Below are 8,943 nucleotides of genomic sequence, written 5' to 3' on the forward strand. Positions count from 1 at the left end.
TATAAAATCCAAATAATAAGTGAACATGCAACACATTTCATACTATAGTGTAATAATTCAATTAACTCAACCCCTATTGATAGAATTTGTCACTGGTGACAAAAGCTTTCCAAATGTCCGCTCACTGATAGTGTAAGGAGTATTGCCCACATTGTCAAACAGGTAACACAGCATTACGAGCCATGATGTGCAATAATCCTTACATTATCAGTGCACTAGAGCGGACATTTTGATAAGAGCTTTGACCTTAAAGTTATATGTGTAAAAAGTTGTCAGGATGTTAACAATGAAAATACATATTACAGGTACGTTATATAAACGGTTGTAGCAACACGTGGGGACGTATAGCTATTTACTCTTTGAGCCCACCTGTAGCCTCAATATAACTGTATGAATCATGTCTCGCATCCAACTAACAGTGGGACACCACCCCATGTAAACCCCTGAAATTTTTATAAAATACAATTAGAAATATAAATTATAACATAAAATAAGTATCACACATTTGATATGTCATTTTTAATTTTTTTATGAACAATACAAAATATGTATTTTTGAAAAGAATGACACAAACTTCATGCAGAATTTTTTTTTTTTTTTTTGTAAATAGCAAAACATACAATGAACAATAAAATAAACATTTATAAACAGTAATATATACAAAAAAAAGGATTTCTGATGAATAAAAAGAACGTTTTTATGAACAGGGATACATACATATATGCAAGATTTGTGATGAATAAAAAAAAAAAAAAAAAATTCTTGGTTGAGTTTTGATTTCTTTGTTTAAATCTTTCAAAACTGCAATCTTCAGTGTCCTGCCTTGACCACAACACTACCCTTCCACAGTCCCAAACTGTGTCTATCTCCCATATATGGAGTTGATAACAAACCGGTGGCACTGTCAGGAGACCCATAAGAGTCACAATGTTGCCAAATGCAGATTGAGTCATGGCCATGATCTTCAGCTACCCAGTTGACCTACAAAATGTAACAGGGGTTAGAATTTCTACACAGATGGTTTTCAGATGGCTTCACAAGGCTGATATGGGGTCGAAAAGAGCCGTAATTCACGTACCCCCGACACATCCATGAACTATGCAGGAACTCCAGGACTCCCTTATCAATGAAAGGGCTCAGCTTCCACAACAACGTGTATGCTGTCTGATTAGTGGGAAGTACAGGCACTGTGCCATTGGTTCTCTTGGCAGACATACATAAACCTGGGTGCCCTAATGTCCAGTTTTAAGTGAAACACCAACCTTCCTTTAATAGTTTCTTTGACACACCGTATAACGGGACATTTTGGAGAAATTTATTTTGGCTTTATTTGCAGTTTGGATCACCAATAATACTTCCACCAATCAGAGTGTGGCATACAGTGTGCGATCTCACCCTCTGACAGACAAGTGGTATGCAGCACAGGTTGAAGAAGCACATGCTGGAAAGTGAATATGAGAATGTCAGTGAGTGATGAAACCAATTTGCATTGGGAGGTATTAACTCAGAGGTCACACGTGTTAAAATAACTTTTATTTTGTTAACACTAGAACCGCCGCGGTTATACTCATACCTAAAACCACCGCCGACAGTCATTATTACGGTTACATTTTAAACAACATTAATATAAAAATGAAAGACAAACTATTGGATACAACTCAAAAGTTTTATTCAGGCTTGACATATCAAATATCTGCACAAACTATATAAAAATAAATATTTCAAAAGAAACTAGTGTGTAAACAGGTGAAAACAGGTCTATGTACATACAAAACTGTAAAAACTAATGTATTTTTAAATGTAAAACAAAAGTAACATATGTTTTTCTCTGCGTGTGCCACTCAGTGCAGCATTAAATCCAGGTTGAGCTGCAGCAGCCTGCTGCTTTGCAGTTTTCTGATCAAAATGTTTCTGTGGCTAGCTTCAAGATGAAATCTCTCTTACTGATATTTTCCCCAGTGCATTCCTTGTACAAAACGAAGGAATTTATGGCTGCCAGGTCCAGTAGACATAACAACAGGCTTGATGTTTGTATTTTGAAACAGATAAAACTCACAATAATTAACTTGGTGTGTGATCCAGGCTTAATCAAATGCTGGAGAATATATTTTCCCCCAATCAGTCCATTTGTTTCTTGCTGTCAGCATTAAGAATCATCAATAAAGTGGTTGGGGTTAAACCAAGGCTCATTGTGGGAAGGTTTTATATTTGGTGAACAAAGGAGACCATTGTGCCGATTCCCTATTGAGGGAAGTTAATCACAAAGAGCTCCAGTATCAATATCAAAGATGTTATTACCCCAACGCCTGTCTGTCCTAAGAGCAACAGAATCTGATCTGTTCTGAGTGACTCCTTTTTTTGATTATCCTTAGTAATATTATACTTGATCGGCCAGACGCAGTGACCTCTGTGCCCCCTATTCCAAGACTGCCTGGTGATGGGCCAGCCTGCTCCAACTGAGGTATCAGTCAATTTGAGAGCACTCCCTCAGATCCCCAGCTGAGGATGAAGGTCAACTCCCAGAAGACCCATGTTCATGCTTCCATAGCAAGCACTTAATCTGGGGAGTCCATCAAGGGGCAACCAACTGGCTAAGACATACTGAAACAATTGTACTCTGTCCGGGGCCCACTGGGGATTAAAAAGGCAACCGTTGTGGCTTATTGATGAAGTTGGGCAACCTTGACAACGAATGAGAGAAAATGTAGTTTTGACAAGGATATGTGCACAATCTGTCTATGTAAACTAAATAGACTAGAACTAAATTGATTTTTTTATAAAAATATTTTAGTACCACTTATTAGGCAATATAAAAATGTTAACATACATACTTCTATTTATTTATTTTTGTTAATGTCTGGAATAAAATCAAAATGTTCTAAATAAAATACTGAACCCTTAAAAATAATGTCAACAATCTCATACTTTTTTCCTTTGTTGGTAAACAAAATAAATCCATAAGATACACAATGTATCCGTACCATCACATTAACACTAGCAACAAGTAGCCCAAAACATTATAGGATATTTTATACCAAAAATACTGAATGTAATTAACAAGTCTGAGCCTTACTGTTGTCAGTGGAAACGATGGTTTCAGGAGCATTGTGTTCATCGAGAATGGATTTTTGAAGACATTGAAAAGGACTTCTAGTTGAAACGTTTGTCACTGAAATTTAGTTTTTTTTAGTTTTTTTTAAGAACGGAGCTAGCATGCACCTGATAACGTCAACATTGCGTGAAAAAGCAGCTCGAATGGATTCCTGCTTACAATAAAGAGTTACACTATTGCCATACTGTTTGACAGAAATAAAAATAGATTTTCCTCCTCTTTCTCCTGTAGCTTGAGCTGTTATTGGCATGCAATTTCAGTTTACACAATAAGAAGCCAGTTGCACAAGACTGTTGAAATACTGTGCCTGTGCTGAAACAGTGCAATGTCACAGCTAGATTTCAAATGAAGTGTGTAAATACTCAAGAAAATATGAGAACTTTTAGAAAACTTAAGCTTGCTCTCAAACAATTTAAAGGTGTGGATTGAAGCTTCACTGGACCAAAATTATATCAATTCTAATGTTAAAATTTGCTCCATCAATGCTAAGCTTCGCTCCATTCAATTCAAAATTATAAACCGCTGCCATTATACACCATATAAACTATACAGATCAAATCTAAAACAGAATTCAAATTGTGGGAGATGCGACAGTGAACATGGAACATTAATATATATGCTTTGGGAATGCATCAAATTACAAGGATTCTGGTCAATGGTAATACCTTGGATTACTTTTAAGAAATGATCCTCAACAAATTATTTGGGGGAATTACCATCTCTATTATAAATAAATCTCAGAAAAGAGTCATTTTGTTTTTACTGACCACTGCTAAACTCTGGATCCAAATAAATTGAAAGGATACCAGTCCACTATTATTTATGGAGATGCACTTCAATAGAATTTTTGCAATATTAGAGAAACTATTATTATAAATTACAGAAATCTGATTTATTCATTAAATTGTGGAGCAAAGCTTTAAGCCTGTTGATAGAAACATTTTGGATACCACCTTTTTATCTTTATTTATTAAATATGTATGAAATAGTAATAGTTATGTATTACTGTTAACATGCATTTTTTATGTATAATTTTTATTTATTTATGTATTAAGTTGTTATAGTTGAAATCCTTGTTTTGAATTGTTGTAAACTTTTAAACTCATTAAACTAGTTTTATTCTGAAAAAAAAGAAGTGTGTGAATAGCGAAATCAGCCCTTAAAATATAAGTATTCTTGCTTTATAAGTGTGACACACAGATCTTTTAATCACAGGTATACAATAAGTATTCAAGAGCTTTATGAATATTTGCAAAGCTTTTCAATACATACAGACGTGCTCAAATTTGTTGGTACCCCTCCACAAAAAATGAAGAATGCACAATTTTCTCTGAAATAACTTGAAACTGACAAAAGTAATTGGCATCCACCATTGTTTATTCCATATTTAATAGAAATCAGACTTTGCTTTGGATTTTTTATTCAACATAATATTGTAAATAATAAAACAAATCAAAATGGCATGGACAAAAATGATGGGACCGCTAACCTAATATTTTGTTGCACAACCTTTAGAGGCAATCACTGCAATCAAACATTTTCTGTAGCTCTCAATGAGACTTCTGCACCTGTTAACAGGTAGTTTGGCCCACTCTTCCTGAGCAAACTGCTCCAGCTGTCTCACGTTTGATGGGTGCCTTCTCCAGACTGCAAGTTTCAGCTCTTTCCATAAATGTTTGATAGGATTCAGATCAGGACTCATAGAAGGCCACTTCAGAATAGTCCAATGTTTTGTTCTTATCCATTCTTGGGTGCTTTTAGCTGTGTGTTTTGGGTCATTATCCTGTTGGAGGACCCATGACCTGCGACTGAGACAGAGCTTTCTGACACTGGGCAGTACGTTTCGCTCCAGAATGCCTTGATAGTCTTGAGATTTCATTGTGCCCTGCACAATTTCAAGGCACCCTGTGCCAGGCGCAGCAAAGCAGCCCCAAAACATAACCAAGCCTCCTCCATGTTTCACTGTAGGTATGGTGTTCTTTTCTTTGAAAGCTTCATTTTTTCATCTGTGAACATAGAGCTGATGTGACTTGCCAAAAAGCTCCAGTTTTGACTCATCTGTCCAAAGGACATTCTCCCAGAAGGATTGTGGCTTGTCAATATGCATTTTAGCAAATTCCAGTCTGTCTTTTTTGTGTTTTTCTGTCAAAAGTGGAGTCCTCCTGGGTCTTCTTCCATGGAGCCCACTTTTTCTCAAAAAGCGACGGATGGTGTGATTAGAAACTGACGTACCTTCACCTTGGAGTTCAGCTTTATCTCTTTGGCAGTTATCCTTGGTTCTTTTTCTACCATTCGCACTGTCCTTCTGTTCAATCTGGGGTCGATTTTCCTCTTGCGGCCGCTCCCAGGGCGGTTGGCTACAGTTCCATGGACCTTAAACTTCTTAATAATATTTGCAACTGTTGTCACAGGAACACAATGCTGCTTGGAGATGGTCTTGTAGCCTTTACCTTTACCATGCTTGTCTATTATTTTCTTTCTGATCTCCTCAGACAACTCTCTCCTTTGCTTTCTCTGGCCCATGTTCAGTGTGGTGCACACAATGATACCAAACAGCACAGTGACTACTTTTCTCCATTTAAATAGGCTGAATGACTGATTACAAGATTGGAGACATGTGTGATACTAATTAAAGAAACGAATTAGTTTGAAATATCACTATAATCCAATTATTTATTATCTTTTCTAAGGTGTACCAACAAATGTGTCCAGGCCATTTTAGAATATCTTTGTAGAATAAGCAATAATTCATCTCTTTTCACAGCTTCTTTGCTTTATTCTATGACATACCAAAGGCATGCAAGTATACATGATAAAATAGCTTTTAATTTCATCTCTTTTCAGGAGGAATGAAGCATTATTTCAATGAGCTGTAAGGGTACCAACAAATTTGAGCACATCTGTACATTGAGAATATTGAGTCATACAATGTGCAAGTCATGTGCATTGATTCTGTGTTAATTACCAAGTACTGCTTGTATACACACCTAGATTAACACTATATAACCCTAAAGTAAATTATTCTTTATTATTATAGGATTAAAGCAGGGGTAGGCAACAGGTACACCCCTCAACACTCCTTGAAAGCTACAAGTTGAATTCTCCTGCATTCTGATAACTGGTTTATTTTAAATAATCTTACTGCCTTTTTATGTATTTATTTCAGACATCCAGGTCTGTATGCACAGGATGCCACCTCCACAACTCTTTTGTCTTAATAAATATGCGCTGTGTAACTATGCTTCCAAAACGAAAATCATTTTGTGTTGCAGCAAAGCTGGAAAATATATTGATCATTTGAAAAATGCAGTAACGCAGGCATCTTTGCCGTGAATATAGGTTGTCTTGTTCAGCAACCATGCGGCAAAGCAAAAGTGATTAAAGAAAAAACAACAACAACAAAAACTTCAAGATCTGATGAACTTTTCATGTTGGTCTGATTTGGAATAAAGGCTCAGTTTGGGATTCTTGCATGTTGGATTAAGATTTGGTGCACTTTGAAACGATTCATGGCAGATTGATTTTGAATAAAAGTTCAGCTTCAGTTCGGGATTTTTGCTTTTTGTACTGCATTTTAATACTTTAGAGATCCATTCTGACTTGGTTTAAACACGATTTACGTGCTGGAAGAAGGGTTTACATGGTAAATACAATACCATATACAGTATGGGCATGTAAGACCTTCTTCCAGCACCTAAATAGCATGTAAACCAAGTCAGAATAGACCACTTAATGAACTGCATGAAGCAAAGGCAGAATACCTCATACATGAGATGAACAGGTACATGTAATTCTACTTTTATTCACAATCACATCTAATTAACTCACTCATCATTGTTCATTTTGATTGTGCTTTCTCTATAATGAACCCCTCAATATGACCAACAAAAGGCTTGGGCCCCAACAGGTTTGTTATAAAAAAATATATAACAAAAGTCAGTATTTTAATTTGGTATCCGAAAAAATATATACAGACGTGCTCAAATTTGTTGGTACCCCTCCACAAAAAAACATAGAGCTGATGTGACTTGCCAAAAAGCTCCAGTTTTGACTCATCTGTCCAAAGGACATTCTCCCAGAAAGATTGTGGCTTGTCAATATGCATTTTAGCAAATTCCAGTCTGTTTTTTTTGTGTTTTTCTGTCAAAAGTGGAGTCCTCCTGGGTCTTCTTCCATGGAGCCCACTTTCGCTCAAAAAGCGACGGATGGTGCGATCAGAAACTGACGTACATTCACCTTGGAGTTCAGCTTGTATCTCTTTGGCAGTTATCCTTGGTTCTTTTTCCACCATTCGGACTATCCTTCTGTTCAATCTGGGGTCGATTTTCCTCTTGCGGCCGCGCCCAGGGAGGATGGCTACAGTTCCATGGACCTTAAACTTCTTAATAATATTTGCAACTGTTGTCACAGGAACATCAAGCTGCTTGGAGATGGTCTTGTAGCCTTTACCTTTACCATGCTTGTCTATAATTTTCTTTCTGATCTCCTCAGACAACTCTCTCCTTTGCTTTCTCTGGTCCATGTTCAGTGTGGTGCACACAATGATACCAAACAGCACAGTGACTACTTTTCACCATTTAAATAGGCTGAATGACTGATTACAAGATTGGAGACATGTGTGATACTAATTAAAGAAACTAATTAGTTTGAAATATCACTATAATCCAATTATTTATTATCTTTTCTAAGGGGTACCAACAAATGTGTCCAGGCCATTTTAGAATATCTTTGTAGAATAAGCAATAATTAATCTCTTTTTACAGCTTCTTTGCTTTATTCTATGACATACCAAAGGCATGCAAGTATACATGATAAAATAGCTTTTAATTTCATCACTTTTCAAGAGGAATGAAGCATTATTTCAATGAGCTGTAAGGGTACCAACAAATTTGAGCACGTCTGTATATATATATATGCTGTGCTGCAGATCGTATTACTCAGGAGAATGCCCTTAATGAAGCCAGGCATGTGACAATGTTCCATGAGATTTTTCACATTATTGTATGTTATATGTAATGGTTTTAAGTTCAATTTCCCAAGCCTGTGACTTGTGGTGAAGCTACTGTACAGCAGGCCACTCGGCTGGCTAATCAGATTCTAGTGATATCATTTATCAGCATTGAGCCTTCATTGAGCCAGTCCAAATAAATCACTGCTGCTTGTGTGCCACAGAAGGGAACTAATTCTGCACGGCTCTCTCCTCTGGGGGTATCTGAGCAACATCATTCACGACTGCTGTTTGGAAGAAACATGTAGAAAACCTCATAGAAACGGCACTGTTCTGTGATTCAGTCATTGTGGAGTGTCTTTATTTATGAAGTGTCTGTGTACTCTGGAGCAGCACAGCCTTTAGAAAAATAAGCTAATACCGTATTTGTCTTGGTAAGAGAACACTGAAAGTGAGCATTTTACATGCAGTTGACAAGCTATCACAGGGCTAATTGTTGAATTGACTTCCTTTTAAGCATAGCAATAACCTGCTATGCAAATTGGGGAAACCTAGTGATGATGTTGATGACATTTATTTACACAGAGTGGCGAGGGTATGGAGTTTTACCTAGTTATGATGTTGATGCCAATTGCTCATTGGGAACCTTTAAGACCCGACATGACAGCTTGAAGATAAATCGGCTCCTAGGAACCGGAAAAACATTATTATTAGGCTTCCAAGCCAGAATGGCTGGGGAAGCCTATTGTTGTTGTAAAGATTTTTATTATTAGACTTCCAAGCCAGAATGGCTGGAGAAGCATATTGTTATTGTAAATATTTTTATTTTTTATTATTGTCGTTTTTCCTCCAAAAACTGCTCCTGTTCGCACACGATGTAACC

General features: G+C 36.7%; 1 long non-coding RNA gene across 1 annotated transcript; it reads right to left on the bottom strand.

The window, feature by feature from the left end:
- Nucleotides 1-1,652: 1,652 nt before the first annotated feature.
- On the bottom strand, nt 1,653-3,320 carry LOC131697902 (uncharacterized). Its single transcript, XR_009307530.1, has 2 exons — nt 3,074-3,320; nt 1,653-2,681 (listed from the first exon to the last, which is right to left on the bottom strand). It is a non-coding gene; the product is annotated as an uncharacterized LOC131697902 (long non-coding RNA).
- Between the last annotated feature and the right edge of the window lie 5,623 nt (nt 3,321-8,943).

Source organism: Acipenser ruthenus, chromosome 17, assembly GCF_902713425.1.
Source record: "Acipenser ruthenus chromosome 17, fAciRut3.2 maternal haplotype, whole genome shotgun sequence".
In the NCBI taxonomy this organism is placed as follows: Eukaryota; Metazoa; Chordata; class Actinopteri; order Acipenseriformes; family Acipenseridae; genus Acipenser; species Acipenser ruthenus.